We start from the raw sequence: 25,910 nt of genomic DNA, 5'->3' as shown, positions 1-25,910 counted from the left end.
TGGTGAAGAGCAGAGTTTGGTTTCCTAATGAAAAAAAAAATTAGGATGATTCAAGCATCTTTCATCTGCCACAGCTGGGGGAGGGTTTGTGTTGAAACTGGATGTTGTCCAAGGTAGTAGGAGATGGAGGAGTGTGCGGGGATCTCTGCTGAACAGGAGCAGTGGCACTGGGAGGGCACTTCTACCTGGGGCAGAGCATGCTTGGGATTGCCCAGGGGCAGTGTTCCATGCCTGGTTCAGCAAAAAGAGAATCAAAACAGTGAGGCAGAACTCTTTCACACTCAGATATGTAATTTCTCCCTTATGTTGTTCTTTGCTCAAAGCAAAGAGCAGGCTGCATAGGCTCAACCTGGTGCATGCAAAAAAGGGACCTGTCCTTACCTTGCCTCACATTCCTGCGTGAGAGAAACCTGTGGAGAGGCATTTCCAGCTTGGCAGAGAGGTATTTGTAGCTCTTGTTGCTGTTTCCTGTTTTGTGGTAATCAGGAATGAGCCCAGACATCCCTCCCTGCTCCCACAGGTGCTCTGTGTGGATTGGGCCCTGGGAGAAGCTGTGTGTGAAGGACGCTCTGAGGAGGAGCTCCCACTGTGTCAGGGCTGACAGAGCAAGTACAGGGACCATGGAAATAGCAGTTTTCTGTGAAAATACCTTTTCAACAGCAAGCTCTGAAGTGCGTTTATTTTTAGTGATTGTCTCTTAAAACAAGATTCTGCTGGGAAATGATCCTGCTGGTTAAAGCCCTCCTGAAAATGTAAGCACTGAGAACCATCTGCTCTGTGTTTGGATTTGGGTATTTTCTTTCAGAGTGCTCTTTGCAAAGACTGAAGGTTTTTCCTAAGAACACGATTTAGAAAATTAGGTGGTTTTGGTTTACCTTCTGCTTTTTCCTTTGAGAAAAGGAGAGAAGTTATTTCCCAGAAAATTTGGGATAATGGAGGGGGGGCTGGTCAGTTTTTCAGGCTGCTCTGTCCATTGAGTAGTGTGAGAAGAGGGCAACCAGGCCCAACTGGGGTTCCAAACGCCTCACAGACTCTTGCCCTGCCCAAAAGCTTGGAGGGGGAGGCAGGATGTGGTGCTGGGAGCAGAGATCTCAGCCAGAGCATCCAGTAGGCACATAAGCCCCTCTCCCCATGGAGCCTGCAAGCCTTGGGCTGGATGATGTGGTCAGAAGCTTTATTTAGTTCTGAGCCTGAGTGGATTTTTAATGCATGAATTTTTAGTGTTTAAACTGAGCAGATCTTTGAACTGCTGTGGTTTCCGAGGGATGTTTCTCTTCCTCTCTGACTGCCTGTGTCATAAATGCTCCCAAAAAATCCTCCATGTCCTCTCTGGTGTTGCTAGCCCTGGTGATGTGGCCACTTGCAGCAGGGTTTTTCACCAAGCCCTTGTGGAATGCCTTGGATTTCCACTATTGAAAAGCAAGTTGTTGGCACCAAGGTTCCATCAAAAGCCTGGTGTCCTCATGGGGTGGGGGGACATGTAGGAGTGGCAGCAGTGTTGGGGCTGTCCCCACGGACAGTGGGGACACCAGGACCACTCTTGCCCCAAATGCTGTGCTTAAACAGTGTGACTGGGAGAGCTGAGAGAGAGAACTGGGCTGGAGAAGGAATGTCACAGAGGGAGAGGTGTGTCTATGGTCTCTTTTGGAAGGTTGGCTTCTTCAACCCAGTAGAGCTAAGGGAAGTCCTGAATTTCTGTTCTGTGCCTTACCTGGTTCTTACCTGGCTCTCTGGATAAAAACAGATTTCTACTCAAACATGTCCCTCTGAGGGTTAACAAGACTATTAAGAGGTTTTTCTGTTGTTAAAAATAATTAAGAATTTTTTCAAAAATCCACCAAACCAGGCAGGGAGCCAGGCTGCCCTGCCCAAGGGTGGCACCATGGTGCATTTGCTGGGTGCCACCATCACAGTCCAGCAGCTCTGCAGAGCCCACTGGTGGGATTTTCTGCAGAGTGCCTGATGCTCAGGCCTTTCCAGCTTTGGGAAACATCAGGGACTCTTGGTGGCAGGAATCTGGGCTCTGTGTTTGTGAGACTGGGAGGCTTCTGAGGTTTTCTAGCCAGCTCTCCCTTGTCTTGGGGTGGGAGATTATATCATTCACACACAGCTTTGGGATGTCACATCAATGTTAGCCACAGGGAAGAAGTGAGAGTGGAGGTGGGTGTATGTGGGAGTTTGTTTCTTTGGGTTTCTGCATTGATACTTTCTGCTTAATTGCACCCTGGCATGCACCAAGGGGCAAGGAGGGGTTTTAAAGCATCTTTAAAAAAAATATTACCTTCCATGAAATATTTAGGATAGGCTGACTACTTTTTAAAGACTGTTCTAATTACTCCTGCAAGGCTTGCACTTCTCCTGATCTCACTGCACATGGAGAGAGGCAGCAGGAGTGTTTGTGCAGGTTAGCACTGAGGGGCTGGGATGTTTTGTATTCACTGCAGGGAGGTGATCACTGCAGTGGCCCCTGGGAGTGGTGAGCTGGGAGTCAGAGGGCTGGTTTGTTCCTGTGAATACTTCCTGGTGATGGACTGAGGGCTTGGAAGGGAATGGAGGCAGCTCAGTGACATATTAGAGTATTCGAGGAGCAAAAATATTCCTGGTGCACCCCATGGCTCTCTCCTGGCTGTGTCCTGCCTCCCATGGCTGTGGGGAGCTCATGGCTTGCTTGTGGGGACAGGCTGCTCTAGGAAGTGCTCTCCCAGTGCTGTGAGGTGTGATGCAAAGCTAGGATCCTATTCATTTGCTCCTAGCTGTGTTAGCTCTGCAAGGCTAATAGAGCTTAAAAAAAATAAAAAGTCTCTTGTCACCAAAATCAGCAGCTCTGACTCAGAACATGCAGAGGGAGCAGACTTGCTGATTAAGGCAATGTTCATGCTGGAAGTGCTCACCCAGCCCAGCAGGGCCATGGGACTTGCCCGAGAATCTCTGTTGGAGCCTGGGAGGGGTCCTTGGTTCCCATCTTGGTGCCTCAACCACCATGTGAGGAGGATGAAGGCGTGAGCATCAAAGCCAGCCAAACCACGGAGCGTTCACAGTGCCATGCCATGTTCCACAATTAATCACTTCCACCCACACTACACCTTCTCCCTTCCTTAAATCCTCCCTTGCCTGGTTCTGGAGCAGGGAATGGAAGCAGCCCCAGTTTTATGAATCAATCAAAGACAATGCCTGTTTTTGAGGGGTGCTGATTTAGAGAGCCCTTTGCAAGCATGTGTGCAGTATGATTTCTTATCAGAGCACAGCTCTGGATGAGCTTGCCAAGAGGAGCTGTTCCAGCTCCTGGCCACATCCTGGGGAGACGGCCTGAGTGGTCCTTTCATCTACAAATAAAACAAACAGGAACAAAGAAGGCAATAATATTGACTTTCATCATTGATATTTCCATTTATCTCATACAGTTACTAATAATTAGTAATTCTGTAGCTGGATGGGTATAGCTCATAATCTCAATGTTTCAGGGGAGCCTATTAATGTCACTGCCAAAACCAGGCAGGCATAAAGCCCTGGACAAGTGCCGAGTGGGGCGGAGGGATGGCAGTGGAGCAGGGCTGAGCCTGGAGGAGAGGTGAGTGCCTGGGGAGCAGGGACCAGTAGGGCAGCAGCTCTGGGGAAGGGCACAATGGGCAGAGCCCGAGTCAGCACTGCTGTGCCTGGGGTGGGGTGGGAGGGGAGCTGGATCTCATGGGGCTACCATCAGCCAGCTCCTTGCTGCATCCTCTGGCACAGCTGGAGCACAGCTGGAGCACAGCTGTTCAGGAGGGGAGGGCAAGACTGGCACTTGTGCCAGTGGTGGTGGTGTGCTCCAGGTGGAGGGTCTGCTGCCATGCAGCCCCAGCGTCCTCCCCAGGGTGTGCTGTGCCCCCCAAACTGTGGCAGCAACACCCCCATGTCTCCAGCACACTGGGATATGTGGGGAACCAGGGCAGATTCCTGCTGAGTCCCCACCTGCCCCAGGACACCTGTGGGTTCATGCACACGCTTCCCACAGCACCTGCAACCTTGTTTGTTTGCTGGTGCTTCATTAGCCATTCCCTGTTCTCTTTTAAACCCACTTATTGTGCTGTCTGCAGGTGCTTTGTGCCTGTGTGTCCACATAGCTGGCCTGGATCTCCTCTGGGATTCCGGAGGAGGCAGCATGCTGCTCTCCTGGCTTTGACACACAACTGTTCTGTCAATCATCCTGGGTCAGTCTGGAGGTCCATTTCTTGCATTTGTGTTTTTAATTGTCCTGTTAAGTGTGCATCCTGACCCCTCCTGTGAGGGATGGCTTCCGGTGTGCAGCCTCCAAGCATTACCCATTCCACAGGAACCACTGTCACAGCAGCCGCAGGGACCTGCAAGCAGCAAATGCAAATGCAGGGTGGTGTTTTTATTAGGATTTAAATGAGTTTAAGACTGCTCAGAATTACAATGTGATTTGAGCCAGGAGGGGCTTATAAAACTGGTATGATTTCATATATTATACAGTAAACATGGCAAGCCTGTGGCTCCTGCTCAGCACCGTCCTCACTGAGATGGGGAGAGCAGTGGGCAGCTCAGCCCTGCTGTCCCAACATGCTCCCATGGGGAAAGGCTGTTTGGGATGGGAGATGGGCTGCAGTCACGGGGTGGTTGTGCAGGGAACCTGGTCCTTGTTGATAAACCTGAGCCTGTGGTGCAGTACAGGTGTGGTCTCTGGCTGAAAGGCAGGGGTGAAGGAAGGGGTTTGTGGGGCGTGCTTTGGGTCAGGGTTACACTATCCATTCCTCCTATTATAGCTCCCCTGTGTGAAGGTGGCAGGGATGCCTCAGTGCTGGTTGTGCTGGAGGATGCTGTGCAGTGAGTTGAGCCTTCCCTGGGTGCTGGTGCACCACGGGGTGACCCTTCCCTGGGCAAGACCCCACGCCAGGATCTAGGAGCAGTGAACTTTCTCCAGTTGGTCCAGGCTGTGCCAGATCCAGCTTGCACGTTCCTGGAGACCTCATGTAGGTCACCTGCTGGTTGTACAGGCAGTGCTCATAAAGGCTTTAATGGCCATTAATACAATCACTGTCAGTGCAGGGTTCTGTGCACAGATGGGTGGTGTGAGAGAGCTGTACCTGTGTGCACAGGAATCCTGGGCCTGTGACACCTGGGAGCCACCACAGTGATGGAATTCTCATCTGCTTCCTCAGCCAGAACAGGAATGAAAGGGAAGCTTGAGCTATTGGCTTGGGGTGTTCGTGCTTTGCCTCGTTTCAGTGCTGTGCTTTTGATCTCTGAAGGATACAGCTGAATATTTGAATGAGAAATACGTGGTTGTGTTGAAATCTTAGACAAAATGCCTTTTGTGCCTCCCTGCATGTTTATTTGCGTAAGAAAGTGTTTTGCTGGAGAAACACGGGAAGGAGCTCGAGGGAGAGGAAGGAAGGCGGCAGTGAGAGCATTGGGGAGCTCGCAGTACAATTTCAGGACACTTAAGAGCCTCTTATTGTCAGTGGTGAGACAGCGACATTGGAGGCAGCTCAGGCTGCCACAAATTGTCTGAGACAAATTGCTTCGTTTGATGGCTTTGTTGGTACCTCAGTGGTTAAGTTTCTGGGTTATATATTTATTATTATATACAAAGCACAGGAGAATTACAGAATGCATACATATGTATACACATCTCTGGATCCATAGTTATCTCCCATGAATGACCTTGCAGGCAGGAAATAATGTCACCAGCCTGTGTGGTGCCTCTGAGCAGCTGGATGTTTGTTCTGTAGGTCCGGGGAGTGAGGGAGCCAGGCCCCTTTTGGGGCTCCTCACACCAGGGAGCGGGGCTGATGCTGGGCTTACCACAGGAGGGAGCATTCCCCTCGTTCCCAAAAAGAAAGGTTTCACTTGCTTTTGGAGGCACTGAGGGAAGAGCCTTTGGCAGGTAACATGCTGCTAAAGAAAGCTGCTTTCTCCAGAGAAGGAAAATTGCTGCTGGTGCCTGCGGGAGAGGTGAAAGTGGAGGTGTGGCAGAGAGCAGCCCTGCTGCTTTGTCCTACTTGGAGGAGAGATGGCAAACCAGGATGGAAAGGCACCCTGATGAGAAGACCCACTGGGGGCATTTGGATGGCACTGGAGAGGCTCAGTATCCCTGTTCCCACGGAGCCCTGGCTTTGGGCAGCCCTGCAGTGCTGTCCTCGGGGTGTGGGTGTGGGAGGAGGGCTTGTGTTCAGGGCTGTGCTGGCTGGGAGATGTGAGCTGCATCCAGCAGCCCAGATCAAAGGCACCTCAGCCAGCGACATCCACCAGAAAGCCTTTAATGCCCAGCCTTGGAGCAGGGAGATTTGCTCAAGGGACTCATTTCCCTGCCTGAACGTAAAAAACTGTGTCAACTTGACATTCAGGAAATTTTATTTAATACCTTTTTATTCTTTTAACAGTTCAACTAATTGCAATTTTTTTCTTTTTTTTCTTTTTTTTTTTTTAGATTTTTTTATAGTTTTAGATGCACAGTAATTTCATGATTACAAGCCGCACTGATTAAAAGCCACACTTCCGGGTGTCGGCAATGTTTTGTTCTTCATCCATGTATAACTGCACCGGATTATAAACCGCACTTTTGTTTGCAGCAAGGATCCACGTGCAACTTTCACAAAGTTGCCAGTTAGTAGCGGGATGGCGGGGTTTACTGGCTCAGCTTGGGGCCAGGCAGGCTCGGCCCGCTCGGGGCTGTGGATGAGGCCGGGTGGCCCAGCTTCGTGTTGCCGCTCAGCGGGGCCACTCAGGGCTGACCGGTGCTGCTGCCACTGCCGGGCTCACTCACCCCCACCTGGCGCTACCAGCCCCACGGCCGCCGTGTTTGCTCGCCCTGGCCCGGAGCTGCCCCGCCACCGCCAGAGCTGGGTGGGCTCTGCTCAGCTTGGGACTTCTCTGGGTTCGCACTTCCGGGTTGGCCAATTTCAGAACTTTGGTCATATATTGGCCGCTCCAGATTACAAGCCGCAGTTCTGGGTTTCGGACCAAAACTTTAGCCGAAATGGTGCGGCTTATACTCATGAAATTACTTCTTTTTCATTCATTCCAGCTGTGTCCTTATATACACTTTGTTCTTTAAAAGCATTTCATGATAGATGCTTATTGCCTGGTTCTCTGGGTGAATGGGGGAAAGAGGAGGAGTGCCCCAGCTGCACCCACGTGCCAGAGCTGTCAGTAGCTCTGGTGACACCAGCCTGTCTCAGCAGTTCAGGACAAGATATCACAGAATGTTTAAGCTGGAAAAATACTTCTTAAGATCATTGAATCCAACCACTAACCCACCACTGCCAAGCCTACTGCTAAACCATGTCCCCTCTGTTTTGCTGAATTGTTTGTTTGGGGCAGAAAGGCAGATAAAGGATAATATCCCAGGGTTTCAATATGCTGTTTTCTCTATGAATTAATTGCTACTTTCCTTTAGTAAGAAAACTTTGGTTGGGAAGTTCCTTGACTTTTATTTTAGAGAACTTGGCAAATCCTTGAAAATGTCCAGATCTAAAGTGAAATGTCATTTTACTTCTCTGTTTTAGATTCACCAGCACTTAACAGAAAATGTTTTCTTCTGTTAAGCTAATTCTTACTGAATTGTCAAATATATGGAGAGATAATAATTGCAATAATTACACTAATGGCAATGGGCTTTCACAGCCTCAGCTTTTACCACCACTAATTGTGATCATCCATTCCTCCTGTCTCCTCCTCACTCAGACCTTTCCCCAGGCACAGTGGGTCCCTACACACCCCCACCATGTGTGACCTCCTTGCATCCAACCTTGCAGCAGCCCTGGCCCTATTGTGTACTGAACTCAGCAAGTCTTGCTGGAGCTGCCTGTGCCTGGCATTGTCCAGGTAGATCAACTTGAGTTAAGGTGGATTTGCTTCCAGGAGGTGCCTTTGTGCTGGGAGCCCTGTGACATCAATACCTGCAGCTTTGGCACTGGCCAGCTGAGATCCAACCCAGCACCCTGAGCAAGGCACACTCTGCCTGTGTCCCTGTGCCCAAATGGATGCTTTCAGTGCTAGGAGCAGTTTGCAGTCCCTGTGCAATCCTAGCTCGGCCTGTACGTGAGCACCGGCAAGGAGCACAGCTGGGCAAAGATGTCAAGAGCTGTTACAGTGTGTGCAGGGAGCTTATATAAAAGGATCCATTTTCATTGCCCTGCTTGTCTGCTTCAGTCAAAATACAATGCCACAGCTAAGAGGGTGCAGTGTCAGGGCCGACCACAGCGAGCTAATGCACGGCTGCTGCGGCGGGCGCTGCATCTCCCAGACCGCAGCCCCCGGAGCCCGCAGCTCGCCCTGCTGTGAATCACGGTGCCCACAGAGCTGGAGCTCCCAGGCTGCCAGCCACAGCCCTGCCAGGCTCGACTCCCAGCCAGGGGAGAGGCTCTCCCTGCTCTGCCTTCCCAGCAAGAGCTGCAGCCATGCCGGGAGCTCGCAGCTGAGCCCGCTGCAGGGGCCCTGGGAGCGGCACTGTCACGTCAGGGATCTCTTCCTGTTCAGTGACACGAGTGTGCACATGGGCACACACGGACCGGAGCGCCCCTGGGGTGTCTGGCACCCGGTGCCTTCATCTCTATTATTTAGAGACTGTGAAGAGCATCTCAATCTGCCTGTCACTCTGTGGGCATGCTGAGGGGCCACTGGGGGATGACTGGCTGCCTGGAACTGGTGTGGAGCAGGAGATGGTGCCTTAGACAGAGGCAGTTTGCATGCTCAGACCACCTTAGCCAGGGCAGGGTGACAGCTGAACCTGGGCTGTGAGTCCTTGGCGATGTGATGTGGGGAGATGAGCAGTGTGTAGGGATCTATGCTTCCCTGCCTCTTCTCCAGTATGCTTTCACTCATTCCTTGGCAGTGCTTGTCTCACCTGGACCCCTTCCTTTTGAACTGGACTCTTCTTCCTGGGGACACTTCGCTTTTTCTCTGCTCCTGTGTTGGGTAGCAGACATGCTCTGTGTGGCTTGGAGGGAGTAATGTATGTGCCCATCTGCCTGGACTTGGCAGAGGCTCACAGATGCTTTGGGAGAGCTTTTGCTATAGTATTCTCCCCCTTCTCCCTTAAAAGTCCCTTGCATCTCTTCTGAAGGTCTGTGCTGAGGCTGTGCTGGGTTTGCAGCAGCAGGGAGGGTGTGTTCGTCTAGGAGGTAGATGGGGGTAGCTCTGCCCTCCAGCAGCCCTGCTCCATGATCAGGCCCTGTGAGGGATCATCCTCTGGCTAAGACACCATGTCTTTGTTCTCTCCAAATTTCTCCTTACTGAGGTCTCCATGAGCAGGGCCTGGTGCAGGAACAGGCAATATGAATCCTGAAACCTCAATGCACGGAGCAATTTTCATCAGAGGTTTTCACACCTTGCCTTTCTCTGCTCTCTTTTCCCCCTTATTTCTCCTCAGTTAGGAAGGCATGGAAGCAGATCTCTTGGGCTTTGGTGGGTAGCTCACCACCACCCCTCTCCTCTCATTGGCACAGGCAGAGCAGCTGATGGGGCTGTGGGGATGCAGCAGAGCTGCAAAACTCTTCCCGGCACTGGCTGGACTGAGGCAGAGGCCACCAGCCATCTCCCACCCTGTCCCCCTGAAATGTCACTTGCTTTTAAATGCACTAGTAGTTTAAAATAAGAATAATCTGCTCCAGGGCTTCTTAAACCGTGGAATTAAATATGGTTCTAGTCTCTAGGCAGAGTGTGACTCTTCAATTCTAAATCTGCTCAGCCAAGCGAAATATTGCAGGGGGAAAGAAATCAATATTTCTCATGCCTGGCACAGAGAGGAAGCTGTCTGTGTGTGGCTGCAGGCATGCAAGTGCAGATGTGCACACACATGAGGGTGGCAGAGCTGAGACCCAGGATGGGGAGAAGGATGCAGTGTTTGCAGTGCCAGGGCTGTGTGTGCTGCTCCAGAAGAGGTATGGGGGTGAATCCATCTGACTCAGGTGTGTAACACAGCTGGGGTTCCCTCCATGGGGTTCTCAGCATAGTCTTTTAGAGAAGGAAAACAGTTTTTCCCATTTCAAGACGTATAATTTAGTGGCCAGTGAGAGGCTGTGAGCTTATTGCAGAGCAAGGTGCACTCTGCATGTCCTGGTTTCAGCTACCTGGTGTGTGGAGCTGAGCTGTGCAGGAGATGGGAATAACCAGGGATTCTAGCAGAGTGAAGGACTTTCCCAATGACCCACAGGCCCCATCATTTGGAGGATGGAAGTGGTTGGGATAGTGATGCATGGGGTGCTTTGGCTACCCACCCCAAGGACTGATGTGGATGCACTGCATGCAGCACTATGTGGCCCGTGGCAGCATATCCTGGGCATGGCTGTCCTTGTCCATAGTGTTCCTCTTGCCCAGAGGACAGAGGCTGTGTGGGGAATGGCCCCTGGTGTCTGCTCTGGGAGCATTGCTGGACATCCCATCCTTCCCTGCAGAAGGGGTTGTAGTTCAGGGGCATGTGAAGCTGGTTTTGCCAGGTCTCAGTTCTCCAGGTGGTTTCTGTCCAATCTCTCTCCCTTCTGTCACTGCTTTGCAGAGTTGTGGTGTTCTCACGCTCTGCTCCTCTGTGGTGGGAGGACAGAACTGTGCCACCGTGTCGGGATCAGGGGTGGAGGAGGATCTCCATCTGCAGTGGGAAGGACAAATGTTATTGACCTGCTCTGGCATCTGATCAAGCCACAATCACCCCTCCCAAAAAGCCTCTCTGATAGCTTAATTTCTTAATTGCTGTCTGTGATCAGGATGTCAGCTCTGGCTCTCCTCCAAGATGTGTCAGTTCCAGCAGCCTAGTGCTCACTGCCACCTTGCTTTGGTCACTATTTTCAGCTCACCTGAATAGCTGGCTGGGGAGTCTCTCATCTCCGTGCAGGCCACCTCTGCTGCCCCTGAGGGCAGTGGTGAGTATTGAAGGAGTTAAAGAGATTTAGGAGTGCCAGTTCAAGGCCCCAGCTCCCAGCCTGGTGCCTTGGCCAGAAAGCCAGGGTTGGAGCTGAACTGAGTGTTCTGAGGTCCCAGGTACAGTCAAGCACAGTGCTAGAAAAGGTGAAGATGCCTAGGGGTGAGTGGGACCCAAAGGAGAGCTGCCCTCTGGGCTCTGGCACTTGGTGATAGGAATTCCCAGTGGTTCTGGCGCCAGTTAAAGCAGTGCCATGAACATGTGCAGCAGGAGCTTACAAGCTGCAGCACAGCCAGGCTCTGTATCTCAATAAGCAGCACTCCAAGGCAGACCTGAAAATAAATATTTGAAGAAGAAATAGTACTCTGTCTTCTGTTGTCTCTCCTCCTTCCCTTTCACCCTCTCTCCTCCCCCCTTCTCCTGTCTTTCACGTATGACTGAACACCAGAGTTCATTGTTAAAGGGGGTTTGTTTTCTTGCGGGTTTTTTCACTTTCTCTACTTCCCCAAGGAGGAAACTCCAGGTGCTGCACTGTTAACAGCCCCATACAACAGCAAGGGCTGTCTTTGTGCCGAGTTTGTCCGTGCCCAGGATGATGGGTGCTTGTTTTCTTTCTCTGTGTTTAATTTGTTTGCCATGATAAAACACAAGTAGACGGCTCTTGCTTTGCCAGGGAACAGATCCGATGGGATCCAGCTGCCTGAAGTCTGTAAGGGCGGTTCAGCCCAGCACTGCAATAGGTTTCCTCATTCTGAGCAGGTCAGCAGTGCCATGAGGGCTGACCTTATGCTCCTGGTCCCTGTTCTTGGTGGGAAAGGCTGAAATTGGGCCAGACAGGAGGCTGCTGGGCTTGTGCTTTCCTGGGAAAAAAGCAGTAAGGGGCTGCTAAGCTGTGGATGGATGTGAAGGTCAAGGCTCGTGGCACTCCCTGTCAGACAGAACGTGAGCTGCTGAGGCAGAGGTGGGAAAATCAGAGAGAGGGGTGCCCATACCAACGTGGTGTGCACCTTATGCCAGTTGTATGGGGCTGTCAGGCAAAGTTGGGGTGTTGTGTGCAGAAGTTGGTCCTGGAAAAGCGAATGCAGAGTCAGCCCATGGGCTTTGCGATCTCCCACTGCGTCTGAGGATCCGTGGGCTGGGAAAGGAGCATTGGCATCATCCAGAGCCCTCCTCCGAGCGTGAAGGGAAGTGTTAGGAGAAATCAACTGTAAAAGTAGAGGTGAAGAGTGGTAGTGAGAAGGGAAGGGAAAGGCTCCAAAGAGGAAATGGGACTGAAAAACGCAGAGGTGGTTTAAGGATATCTGAGACGTCACAGGCAGGGGAGATGGGCTGGGGGAGATGCAACTTTGAGAGAAGTCTTAGACTGGCTGCAAATGTTTGCTGAGCTCCTCGGCTATATTTAGCAGGCTCCATGCCCTTTGGAGAGCTCTCCAGGCAGATGGTGGAGGAGCGATTTGCCAAATGGTGGAAGCCGTGTTGGAAGGGGCTGCCCAGAATTCGGGGAAAGAAGTTTAATGTCAGTCCTTGCCACAGCAAAGCCGAGCAGTTCGCTTTGCTGCCTGCTGGACAGGGCTGCCAGGTGGCCAAAGAGCTGCTTAGAAATTAGCAATGGGAAACCGGCGATGCAAAGCCCTCAACTGAAGAAACCCTGGGCCTGGATTGGACTCTTCCTCCTGTGCAGGATGCTCTCTGCAGAGCAGGGTTGGGGGTAGCACAAGGAGATCTCAAAGCCAGTGAGCCCGGGCACTGCAGTGCCATCTCTTCCCTCCTCCTCACTGGCATGGTCACGGGCCATTACTCAGGCATGTGCAGCCCCTGGCTGTGTTTTCTTTAAACCAATATGCAGAGAAAAACAGCTTTTCTCTCTAGGTAAAAAAAAAAAGTGCTGCTTGGTCTTGTATCTGTGCAGTATCTCACAGAATGGGATATGACTGGAATGAAATTTCCAGGCACTAATGCAATAGAAGTACTTGTAATTTGTGTGTGTGTGCCTGTGTGGGCACAGTCAGTGTACCTGATCTGGTGCTGAGCAGCATTCCATATGGTCCTGCCCTTCTGGAGCTCACCTGTGAAACCGTTCATGGCTCATTTGGGGTGTCTCTGCATCACACCTGAGCTGGGGCTCTGTGCCAGTGGGGAATTAAAGCCTGAGAAATGCCAAAAGATTTTGAGGGTGGGGGAATGGACAGGGACCACAGGGATGTGTACAGACTCTCACCAGGGTAGCGCTAATGCTGCCTCTTGCAAGCCCTCCCAAATCACAGGACTGTCCAACACTCTGCTCTCTGCACACCTTCACTCCAGAGGCATAAAATTATTTTAAAAACAAGTAAATTTAAAAATAATGGCTTCCTTTTATTTGCTGCCTTGAGTTGGAGCTGGGTGTTTGCACGTTCCCCAGTGCTCCTGCGCAGGCAGGAGCGCTGCCCTCTCTCCTCTTCCCCCGGTTTCTTATGAAAGCCAAGCTTCCTGTGTCTTAACTTCACTCCAGGGGCTGGGGCTTGGAGAAGCTCTACCTCTGTAATGCTGGCAATAAAATCATAAGTGCTGGCTACGCTGCTGTAAAACTTTTATTGCTGTGGGAAGAGGAACAGCGAATCCTCCCTCTCTCCCTTCTCTCCTTCCGTGCTGCTCCCCAACTCTGGGTCTGCTCACCCTCCAGGGCTCTGAGCCTTTGTGCCAGGCAGCACTGAGTGCATCCCATTTCCCTTTGATACCCTCCCCATCCTGCATCCCTGTGCCTGGTCTGCTGCCCTGGCTTTGCTGTGCCCCATGGCAGGTGTGCTCCTGCCCCCTTCCCTGTCCCTTGCATGCTGTGTGACTGTGCCTCAGCTCTGTTTGCAGCATGATTTGAAGGAGAGGACCCGTACTAGCTCCCTGTGTAGTGGGGCCATGCGTGCATTTTGCATTTCATGGCGACTGGAAGCGTCGTCTGCCTTCCCACACCATCCCTTACGTATTTATAGATCACAGCGGCATTATCCGTGTGGATGCAGATCGTGCATGGCGGTTTTCTATAAATACAAATGCTCTGTAATTATCGTTAGAACTATTTAGCCCAATTCAAAGGTAGATTAAATAATGAATGTGTGTGTGATATGCCTGTCGACATCAACAAATGGAAAGAGACATCTCTGGATGCAGATCTGGAGGTTTCCCTGGTGAAGGAGTTGGGGGAGGGAGCTGAGCTGAGTGCTGCTGGAAGTGCCTGTTCCTCAGGGACCAGGTGGTGCCGTGGGACTGATGGCCCCACTCAGCTCCATGGTGGGCTCTTGGGATGCCAAGGGATGGACAAGGAGGATCAGCACACACAGAAGCCATTGGTATTCACAGCTACCCATGGCTCTGCATCTTTCACTGCTCTTGGGAGCAAGGGGAGGTAATTTCAGGCTAGGTTGCTGATGGAGAGCTGTGGAAGGTGTGTGATAAGGCTCTCCAAGGCCTCTGGCCCCTTGTTTGGTGTGCTAATTGATTTCCTCTGAGGCCATGCATGCCCTGGCATGTTTCTTTTCCTGCTGGTCTCTCACTGGGCACAAACTGCTCCACAGCAGAGCCGTGTGGGGACACTGGCTCTCTCCCCTCTTGGAAAAAGGAGCGGGGCAGCTTTAGAGCACTGGCACAGGAGCAGTCTCCTGCATGGTTCTTGCTGAGGACGGATGTGGCTTTATTAGCATCACAGAGGGGTGAAGTAAGGGGTGGGTGTCTTCCAACACGCTTGGGAAGGAAGATCACTGTATTAAAAGGATAGGATAGGATGTGTGGGAACCCCTAAACACTGTGTGTGCCCCAGGAGGGCAGTTTGCAAAGCCGATGGAAGAACGAGGAACAGTCAGCACTGCCTTTAACACAGGAGCCTCTGTCTCCTTGCCCCTTCCCAGGCGCAGCGAAGCCTCAGCTCACAGGTCACAGCTCCATTAGCTCCTGCGGGGCTGTGCTGGGTCTCAGCCCTCCCTGGGCTCCGTGTCACATCATGGGCTGCTCCCTGCCCCGGGGACAGCGGCGTCGGGAGCGTCAGGGGAAGCGGGGCTGGGAGGAAGGGCTCCATCACAGTAACTAATAACTGTGTGCTGACAAATTGAATTATACCTTTTGCAGTTGCCTGCACTATTGATCAGAGAAAAGGTTTGTGTTTTTGTTAGGCTATTTTTTTTTCTTTTTCTTTTTAAGTTACAGTTGCAATGTCCTGGGGGCTTATAATGAACTAAATAAGGTCAGGTTAGCAGAAGAATCAAATATACTCTGGCAGCAGAAGCGTGGGCTTTTCCTGGTGACTCTGAGTGGAGAGGAAAACAGCAGCAGCTCCTGCTCCTCTATGCCCTGATGCATGGGGTTGTCCTGCCCTAGGCTCCTGCTCCCTGGAGGGCTGCTTGGAAAAGGGGTGATGCGGGTGGCCGAGCAGTGTGGCAGGAGCTGGGGGGGAACTGGGGCTCACCAGGTCTGTGTGTCACCAGCCCCAGGTTGTGCCAAGCTGTGCTGCCCTGGCAGCTCGAGTGGCTCCTGCCCTGCCTGTGGGGGACTGCCAAGAGAGGCAGGATTTGCCCAGTGGCACACAAGGAGCCAGGACGTGGCCAGGCACTGCACTTGGCCCATAGCTCTCTGTGGGGTCCCTGCCTGGGGAAGCTGGTGCTGTTTGACTCTGCTCCAGAGCTGAGATCCTGCTGGGAACTCAATTAAAGCTGTGTTGGGGAAAGGGGGAATAAATTACCCAGATGAAAAGGATGAGTAAAAAAGCTATGTGCAGAGAAATGCCAGCCCACCTTTGAAAGGCTTTATTGAACTCGGACACGTGTCACCTTGGCAGCAGAAGCTGCAGGGGAAACGGAAGCACTGCCTGGTGTCCTCCTTTGTGTCCCCACTCCTGGACTGGGACTGGAGCAGCACAGGGCTGTTGCAGGAAGAGCAGAGGGTTGGGGTAATCTGTCCATGCCAGGACAGAGGTGAGGATGGAGGCTGCTCTCAGGTGAAGATTTGCAGAGGTAGCAGTGTCTGCCTGAGAGGGAAGGGCAGCTGCAGGTCCAGCAAGTGTCCCCAGTAGCTTGTGTTTAACCTGCTGCTCCCAAAGGGGAATCCAGGGGATCTGTAGTGCAGTGACCAGCTCCAGAGCCGTGGGGCTGTGCTCAGCCTTGGCCTCGGGTCACCTCTCAGTGAGCAGTAGAAGTAGGGACATTCACATCTTGTTTTTGTGTAATTCTCTTTACAAAGGCCTCAGTTGAAATCTCAGCTGCCCTGGGGTGGATCTAGACGCTCTCCAGAGCTGTCTGTGCGCTGGCAGAGCTGCTGTGCTCCATGCAGTGGGTTTTCCCACTTTGCACTCAAGTCCTCTCTCTGGTGACCCAGGAGCCCCAGGCTTTGGAAGCACAGGCTCAGCCAGGACCAGTTCCCAGCCTGTTCCCTGCTGTGCTGGGACTCGCTTCTCTTCTGGACCTTTCCATGCAAAATTCACTGATTACAGGTGAGGACCAATGAGCTGTCACCCCTTGTCTCAGTGTATTGGGCCTTGGTGGAGGAAGAGTGGCTGAAGAACTGAGTCCCATCCTGCTTGGAGTCCCCCAGAACCTGCTAAGGTGTGGCCAGCAGCTGGGGATACTCTCTGGACACAGGCCCCTTGTTTTTTCTCTTAATTGCAACCTTCCTCTTCCTGCACTGCCTTGCTTGAGAGTCCGGCCACATCGGGTGTGGGATTAACATTCCTGGCACAGCGTAACTCCATCACCATTTCTATTAAACTCATTTGCTATCTAAAGGAATTCATTTTCCACTTTGTTTGCCCACGAGGGAAAAAAAAAAGCCCTCTGAGCTGAGGCCCTAGTGTTTGAGCAGGTGGAGGGGAGGAGAGCTGGGTGCCACATCCCCTCCTTCAGCTGGGAGAAGGGATGGCATTGCCACCATCCATACAAGAAGATGCCCACCTCTGTGCTTCCACCATGCTCTTGGAAGCAGGAGCTGCCCATTGCTGGCACCAAGGCTAATGCTTGCTATCTGAAACAAATTATACTGTTTCACCCTAAGGATGAGTCTTCGCAAAATCAAATTGTCCCCTTTTCATCAGGGATATCCCTGAACTTCCTGGAACTCTACCGCCTTCCAAGAATCAGGTTTAATTGGAATGTACAAGTTCAGGGAAGGCAGAGCCAAGCTGGGTTCTCTCTGCCTGCTCCCTCATCTCCTTGTGCTCTGTATCATTCAGTGAGGCTCAGGAGCTGGATTCCTGCCCCTACCTGGGATGTGGGGCCAGCCTGTGTATTTGAATGCCTGGGGGAGGAGGAAAACAAGGGTACAGGGGTGCCATAAGGAGAAATGTGTGTGTGTGGCATGTGAGGAAACCTCTTCTGTGTGTGCATGCCCTCCAGGAACTGTGGGGCTCCTGTTGGCAGCCCCTCCATGGATTATCACCCCCTGCCCACAAAAAGGAGGGAGATGCTCTACAGCCCTCTGTGCTTCTGCTTTCAAGGTCAGAGGCTGCTGATTATTGATCTACAGCCTCACCATAAATCTGGTGCTGAGGGGAACCTTCCCTGCTGCCTCTAGACAGCAGCATCCATCCTGCACAACTCTGCCAGCCCAGCCACCCACAAGGGAAGGGGGGTTTTAATCACTCCCTGTCTCTGCCGGGCAGCATTTGGGTTTGCAGCTGGCCTTGCTGGCTCCCAGCTCTGCCACACCCCCTGTGCTGCTTGTGGAAGTTCCTCCTGGGGTTGGTGAACCTCTGCCAGGGTGTGCAGCAGCAGAGCAGGAGAATAGAGGAACTGACGTGCAATCTGGGGAGCAACTGCTGGGGCCAAGTGGTGGATCTAGTGAGTTTGGGATATCCAGCATAGCTCCGAGTGCCCCACAGGACCCAGTGTTCAGTGTCCATCCCTGGCAGATAGGAAATCTGGCTCCAAGGTAGGCAGAGTTGGAATCCAGCTTCCCAGGGAGCTTGTGGAGCCATGTGTTATGGGGGAAGAAGGAAGGTGGAGATGGAGGCCACCAGCTGTGAAGCACTGGGCCACCCTCCTCACGTGGTGGCCAGCAGCTGGATGTCAGGATGGTCTGTGGCTGTGATCCCTCTGATGGACAGAGGCACCGAGGCTGCTGTTGGCATGTGAGCTCCTGGGTATAGATCACAAATTGAATTGGAGCCCCTGGAAAATAACAGCCCTTCATAACTGCTGAGCGTTTCCGTTCATCATCATCATCACCATTTGCAGCTAAACTGTGGCTCTGACAGGGCTCACAGCAGTTTTCAGCCCGGAGCTGAGCTGGTTTTGAGCCCTCCTCACCTGCCGTGGGCAAAGCTTTGCTGTCCCTGTCTCTTCCCATGGGATCAGCCCTGTTCCCAGGGTATATCCTGCTTCATCCGGAGAGAAAGCAGTTTCCCTCCCACAAATCCTTTCTCAGTGGCTGGTACTAATGGAGAAGAGAAGTAATCAAGCCAGTTTAACCCCCCTGCTACCTGTGACTCTCCTGCAAAGCTCATTAATGAGCCAGCTCAGGTTGTGCTAATTACCACAACCCTGGCAGGCTGGTGAGAGCACTAGGAGTTAACTAACACTCAATTAACCCCTGGTTGCTCGTGATGATTTCCCCTGTTTCACAGCAGCCTCAGAAAGCCAACAAGGAAGCAGTGGCAGGCAGGAGGCAGATGAGCCTCTTATGCACCTGGGGACTTGACAACTTTCCCGTGTGGTTCAGGAGCCACAAAGCCAAGGGATCCCAGGCCACACAGCTGCTTTTCCCTGGTGGTTTTGGGCACCTTGGAGCCCCTCTTTGAGTCAGGAGTGTCAGGTCCCAGCCACCTCTCCATCCCTGGAAGAACCCAGCCAGATGGATGCAGGGAACAGAACAGGTGGGATGGAGAAACCAGGAGGGGTTGAGGTGATCAGGAAGGTCCTTCACCAGGAACACAGAGCCCATCCCATGGATCTCTGGGAGCTTTTGACCATGGTGTGTCTCATGCCAGTCAACCTGCTTGCTCCCAAGACACCTTGGCTGCAGGGCTCAGATGTGTGAGGGTTGGAGCCATCCCAATCCCTTGCACCCCACCGGCTGTGCAGAGGGGCTGGGGCAGCCCCAGCTCCTGACAACGCCTGAGCTGCTGCCCAGTATGTGCCCTGCAGTTGCTATGGTGACACTGCCGGTTTTTTACCTCACCGGGGGAAAAAAAGCCTCCAAACATTTAATTCTGCAGCCCACCTGGGAGCCTTTTAAACTCCCCATTCGATGTTTGACATGTAATAATTTTTCTGCTTTTAAGATTATCCTAAAATGCTCATTCTCTTTCTCGAAATCTCAGCAGTGGAGCCTCAGAAAGAAATCAGCATAAAAAATACCAATACAAGTTTCAAATGCCAATTTGTCACCATCACAGGCAGTGACAGGCACCAGGGAAGGAGACACAGCAGAGTGAGTCAGGGCTGACAGCACCAGCACGCTCCAGCCACTGCTGACCGGCTCCCGGGGGAGATGCCAGGTGGAAAGCTGAGCCCACGGAGGAGAGGAGAGAGGAGGTGATGGGTGGGAATGAGGAATTTGGGGAGCACAGCTGGTCGTGGTTGGTAGCAAGGAGGGCTCTGATCTGCTGCTCCACATACATTGCTTAGGAGAGTCATCGATGCAAAAAGGAAAAGGAGATAAAACCTCCCTTAAGAAACCAAATGAAGGTTTGGCTCAATTCCCCGGGTCTGCCTCGTGCTCCCGGCTGACCTGGGATCCCCCCAGATTTCCCGGATGGTGCGGGGGAGCAGAGCCCAGCCCTGCCAGGCTCCCAACCTTGAGGTGCAAATAAATATAGTCAAAACTGTCAGGCGCCGGGCGCCGCCGTGCCAGGAGGCACTTGGGTACCACCAGCGGGACCCCATCATATGGCTCTTCATGCTTGGGTATCCACACACCTTCCCAAGCAGATGGTCTGCTCCACAGCACTGGGATCCAGCAAGCCTGTGGAGCAATTTAATCTCCAGAAATAATTTAATATGGCTTCCTCCAGAGTATGGTGGTTTAGGTTTTTTTTTCCCTGACCAGCCATAGAATAATTTAATCCTGCCTTCTGTGTGAAGGTCTATTTTGAGCTTGCCACCTGCAGAGTGTTTTAATCCCACAACTCACAAAGTAATTCAATCTTCTCCCTTGGTGAGTAATTTAATCCTCTAATTCCAGGGTAATTTAATCCCCTCCCTGGGGAATAATGGAATAATTTGATCCTCCATTTCCAGAGTAATATGATCCTCTACCTGAGAAGCCTGAAACTTCAAACCAGCCACCTGCCTATCTGCAGGCACTGCCATCCCTGCAAAACGCTCTCTGCCAGGTGGGGATGTGGGTGTTCTTCCAGTAAATCCATCTCCACACTGGCCAGGGTAATCCATGCAACTCCAGAATGGACAAAACTGTTCAGCACTGCCTGACCCTGGGCACTTGAGCCTGGATGTGTGTGATCACTTCATTTAAAATTCCTCCTCAACCAATTAATTCATTTGCTGATTAATTAGTTTTAATCTGGGTTGGTAGCATGGTTGTTAAAACAGGGCAGCCTTTGCCCCCACTCTGGGGGGCTGCTGGCATGAGGGGGGGCTCCTGTGGGCTTGTGTTTGTCTGAGTGCTCAGTTCTAAATCTAAATATGTACATATATATATATATATATATATATATATATATATATATATGTATATATATATGGCCCTGGAGGGCACCTGCTCCTGGAGCTGAGTCTCCCTGCCCTGCCACAGCATATCCTGGGCATGTTCATGTCCTCTGTCCACACTGCCCACTCTCACAGGGCCCTTGGGCATGTCACATGCCACCTCCAGTATGGAATTCCACCTTAGAAGCAGTGAGACTCCCTGTGGAGTGGAAGGAAAGAAAGATTTGCTGCAGGAGCCTGGCTGGTTTACACCTCTTCTCCCTCATTTCTGCTTAGCAGAGGCTCAATAGGAGAAAGAGTTTCCTCAGCTGAGTTGTTAAAAAGAGAAATCCCAATAATGATAGTGTCCATTTCCATGCAGAGGAGGATCTGTGGAGTATGCAGAACAGAAATATTTCCCCATCCCTCTAAAGACTGCAGCAGTTTGTACTCAGGAGTGGGATTAGCATACTAGAAAGGAAATAACACCCTAGGAAACACTGTGAGAAGAGAAGGGAGCAGGGCAGGAGGAGAGACTGCAGAGGGGCTCTACTGAGGCCATATTGGCCCCAGGTTTGGGATGCCAAGGCACAGAGGGGAAGGAAGGTTCCCCCACAGCACGGGGATGGGATTGGAGTCCATCCACAACCTGGGGAGTCCCCAAGCCAGCCAGCCCCACCCACACTCTGTGGGGCCCTTTTGCACAGGGTGGACTGTCCTGCATCACCTGCCACATCCCCGGGGAAAAGTGATGAGGCTGAGACTGTGATTATTCTCTTTGTTTAATCCTACTGTCAGGTTAGTTCTTGAATCTTGGAAGCCAAAGGGGAGGCAAGTGGCTTAGAGGACCAGAACCAACTTCCATTGCTCCCTGGCTGTTGCTCCCATCTGTAAAGTGTTGAAATGAAGATCCAGGTCCCCCCACCTTGCTGTGACCCCCTGGGACCACCCCATCACCCACCACAGCTCTCTGCAGCTCCCTCAGGGGCTGCACTGGGTTCAGAGGTGCCAGTGATGATTGCCTTTACTAGGGACAAAGAATTCAAACAAAAATCCTTGCCTGGGCTAAAGAGAAATCATTGCTTGTCCTACCGTGTGCTTTGTATGCCCTGGTCCCGCCTGCTAAAATTCTGCTTTTTAAACTCTGCTTTGTACAAAAGTCTGCCCTGGATATGTCATCTCGCATTCTAACGTGATATATTAGACAAATAATTCTTTATGTGCAAAGCGTTCCTAAGTACCTGCAGGCCAGAGGGAAGAGAGAGAGGGGCTTGAATATCATTAAAAATCCCATTCTAAACGTTTCCACTTCAAAGTCTCTTCTGCAAATTCTGTTCCATGCCACATCTCATGCCCAAAAGTCAGATCTGCCTTCTGTGTCATGCTGCTGCCACGTGGCAGTGCTCTGTGGGGCAGCGGTGAGCTTGTGCAGGCTGTGCTGTGTCTCCCACGTGTTGGAGCCTTCTGTTGGAGTGGGGGAAGAGAGCAGGAGAATAGTCTCTCCCTTTACTCCTTGAAATACCAGCCGCCCTCTTTAACCAGTCTTGGTGTTCACTCACCTCTCTTCCCCTCTAATGAGTCGGTTTTTGTTCTCCCATATCACGTCTGGATGCACATTGTGGGTAATTGATGGACAGGACCCGACCTCTGAAAGCTATCAACGTAGCCACTGTGAAATCACACGTCCAAATATGTTTATCTTCCCAGCTTTTTGGGCCTGAGCACTCTTGGACATGGATTTCCGTACTTCAAGGAGGAGAGCAAATTTCCTTCAAAATGTCAGCAGAGAAATGAAAGATAAAAGGGAAGACAGAGGGGCTGCTTAAGCTTTGCATTCACGGCAAAGCAGAGCGGCGTGGCTCAGAGGGAAGGAGCTGGAGCTCAGCCTTGGGCAGGCCATTCTGAGGGGGTTGCTGGTGCCTCAGGGGTCTGGATGCTGCCCTGTGATGGGTGCACTTGCAGTGGTGACTTCCAGCCAGCACTGGAGTGCAAACTGCCTGGTCTTCTCCACCCGTTTTCCCCAGGATCCATCCCAGTGCGTTGGAGTCTGCGTGTCTTGTCCTGCCATGAGCTGAACTCATGATGTTTGGCACAGGGGGTCCCTGGGGTCACACCAGGTGTCCCCCCCAGCACTGGGGAGGTCTGCATTCACCTGGTGCTGCTCTAGCATGTAAGGAAGCAGCCTGGCTGCTCTGAGTCTCTTTGCTGTGCCAGGACAAGACTCGCTGGGAGTGGCAGGCAGTGGCCCCACGGTGGTGGGCGCATGTCTGTGCAGGCACACCCTGCCTGCCCTCGGCATGGCTTTGAGTGCTCTGTGAGTAATCCTTGATTGCGGGAATCACTCTTCACACAAGCACCTCTCCAAAGCAGCAGCAAGTGCTGGGTCCCTCCCTGAGCTATGGGCATGGAGGAAAGTGGCCAAGTTGCAGCCAGAGAGCTGGCAGGATCTCCTGAGCAGTGAGGAGGATGGAAACCATTCCTGCCACCCGGGCATAGCCATCCTCTCCTGTCCAGCGCCTGGTGGGGCTGCCCACGACCACCATGGAGGCATTTGAGGGAAAGCACGAGCCCTCCCCCGCTGCAGCCGGAGCGGCCGCAGCGCTCCCTGCATGCTGCTGACTGACAGCCGAGACGCGCGGCCGCACATCTTGTTTTCAGCAATCTGGGTGTTTGTGTTGGCAGAGCCTGGCTCACGCTCATGACAGGAGCTGCCTCTCCCTGTCAGCAGCAGCTCTGCCATCGCTGAGCCTTTGCACACCCACCTCTTCCCCGGAGTTGCCGGCGGCTCCACCAGCCTCTGCTCCTGGCACCTCTCACATGGCTGCTGCAGCCATGGTGCTGCCAGGCACCCGCTCCCTGCCCTCCTGCAAGCTCAGGTTTTCCCCTCTTTTGATGTAGCCCTGTTGCTCACCATCCCTCAGCTATCACCCCTCTCCCACTGTCCTGGGGAGCTCCTCATGCAACAGGATCGAGGCTTAGTTTGCTTCCAGCCTCACTCCTGAAGTTGTCTGCTTTAAATACCGACAGCGAGTGAAGTGAGGAGCCCTTCTGGATTTGCTGCGGAGCTCCTTGGGGATGGTGTCGTTCGTGCTAAGCAAGAGCTGGGAGTACAGGCTGAGAGTGGTCCCTCTGGGCTCTCATCTCTCTGTCTCCAGCCTTCTTTTCCTGAGGAGCTCTGTGGGATGAGGAGGAGCTACCAGAGCAGGTCCATGGTGGGATGTGGGTGGCAGCAGAGCCTGGCCCTATTGAGAGCAGTGCTGCCCACCCAGCCCATCAGCTGCAGCCAGTCAGTCCTGCTCTCACTCCCAGAAACTCTCCAGGAGCACTGAGGCTGCAACCCCTGGGATGGGGCTGCCTGCCCAGGCTCTGGTTCCTCTGGGCTGCATTTAGTTTATCCAGTGTGGGATGCAGGTGCTGAATGTGAGCTGGATCTACTGAGCTGCAGCCACTGTCCCACTCTGTGTGAAGAGTGCAGGTCTCCAGCCCTGCCGTGGCTCCTGCTATGCAGCCCCTCATCCATCCCCTGTAGTGGCCTGTCCTCCTGTTGCACTGTCACCAGGAGATCCCACCGTGGGGCCAGCAGGACTCAGCCTGCCAGCAGAACTCGGCTCTGCCCGCTGCTGCCATGCAGGGACCTGACAGCAGCGCGGGGCGAGAGCCTTGTGCCTCTGCCTTTGGATGACAGATGCTGCCATGCCCCGGCAAAGCTTCCAGGCTCTGCCTGAGAGTGGTGGGGAGTAGAAGGAGCTCTTGCCTGGTATTGCCAGGGAAGGGAGGTGAGGAGAAAGAGGAGGGGGAGCTGGAGCACGAGTGCATCTGGGGACACGAGCTCAACAGCAGGGCTGCGGGGAGAGGAGTGTGCGGGAGAGGAGCCTGGACTCGGGGGGGTGTGTATGTGCGCACAAAGGTCATGTGTTCATTGCCTGACAACATGTCCATATAGCAAAATCACCTCTGAGCACCTCAAAATCACCCTTCCTGCTCCAGGGACAGCAAATAATACCGAGACATCTGTAGATGCTTCGTGACTGAAATGCAAGTTTGGTTGCCAACCTACTCCTCTCCTTCTTTCCTACTAGCACTAAAAAAACCCAAAGAGGGTTTCGCAGCCCTAAATCCAGCTCCTGGCCCATTTGCAGCCTGCCAGCAGAGTATTAGGTTGGGGCACTTGGTCTACAAAGGTCAGGGCTGCAGGATGAAGCTTTGAGCCACCTCTGAGACCTCAGTAGCCCCAGGGCACTATTTGGTTCTGTCATCAGAAATGCATCCAAAAAGGCACCTTTTTGATGGAGAAATGGACATAGAAATAGCTGCTGGAAGTCCTCACTTCTGTGGAAGTGAGGACAAGCCACATTTCATTCCATCCTCCCTGGAGCTCTGGAAACCTCCTGTACTGCCAGAGCAGCTCTTGCACAGGTAGCCCCTCTTGGGAGGCATGTACCCTCCTCTAGCAAATGCATTTACCACAGTGTGAAGCACAAACCTGTCTTCTCTGTGTGTGACTCCGGGCTATATTGCAGATTAAAAGATTTGTCTTTCTCCTTTATCCAGCAGGTGGGTCTCTGGTGGCTGTTTCAATACCATTCCTGCATGGGCTCTGGGATATCTGTGCTGAGGTTCTGGGTAAACTCAATTACACCATGGTAATAGCATGGTATTGACTCAGGAGCCTCAGCAACACAGGACTCTTGCCGTTTATTAGTTGTTTAATTATATGGCACATCAGGCCAAAATAATGTCATTAGCTAATTAGCCCATGTTGGGGGTATTTGTAATTTTTCTTCAACGAGTGTTAGCATCAGTGAAAGGGTAGCCCAAGAGTCAGGGCTCCTTTTGTTCATAGAGCAGGTGGAGGCTGATGCCAGCCTTGATGCTGGCACAGGGCACCTTGGGCACAGGTCCCCTGCCACCTCTGGGGACAAAATGTCCCTCTTCAAGGGTTTTGGAGCTATTTACACCAGCACCTTCTCACAACGTGACTGGGATCCCAGCACCCTCCAAAGAGCTCACTATGGGCGTGGCTGGGCCAAGCTCGTGTCCAGGGCTTGTTCATTAGCAGCATTTTCAGGATTTGAGGAGCAGTACAGTGGCATGGAAAGGCACAGCTCTCCAGGACTGTCACACAGCTCAGCCTGCACACTGCCCATGTGCTGCCAGAGCCACTGTGAGTCACTGCCCCCGTGTCTGACACCAGCCACGCACGGCTGAGCACACTGAGAAGGGACGCCAGGGGCACAAGCTGCAGTCCTAACCCACCAGAGGGGGTGACAGCACCACAGCCTTAGGGCTGAGCCTTACTGTGCTCCTCCTGCTGCCTGTTTGGCCCAGGAATTCACCCAGTTACTCAGCAAGGCCTCGTTTTCCTCTGCCTGAGGTGCTGTGAAGGCAGAACCTGTGCATCCCGTGCAGGAGATGCTGCCAGGACTGCCAGGACTGCCAGCACACAGCCCATC

At 52.5% G+C, this 25,910-nt stretch overlaps 1 protein-coding gene across 3 annotated transcripts in view; it reads left to right on the top strand.

The window, feature by feature from the left end:
- Nucleotides 1–25,910, top strand: part of LINGO1 (leucine rich repeat and Ig domain containing 1) — a 176,252-nt gene that overhangs the window by 118,746 nt on the left and 31,596 nt on the right. Inside the window, exon 6 of one of the 3 annotated variants that reach the window (XR_004419139.1) lies at nt 3,462–3,567. The exons of the other annotated variants lie outside the window; for them this stretch is intronic. The gene's annotated coding sequence lies outside the window, so the exon portion shown is untranslated. Of the gene's footprint in view, nt 1–3,461; nt 3,568–25,910 lie in introns of those variants that run through there. 3 annotated transcript variants of the gene reach the window in all.

The sequence above is a fragment of the Catharus ustulatus genome, chromosome 12, assembly GCF_009819885.2.
Source record: "Catharus ustulatus isolate bCatUst1 chromosome 12, bCatUst1.pri.v2, whole genome shotgun sequence".
In the NCBI taxonomy this organism is placed as follows: Eukaryota; Metazoa; Chordata; class Aves; order Passeriformes; family Turdidae; genus Catharus; species Catharus ustulatus.
This window is presented reverse-complemented; position numbering and strand designations above follow the sequence as displayed.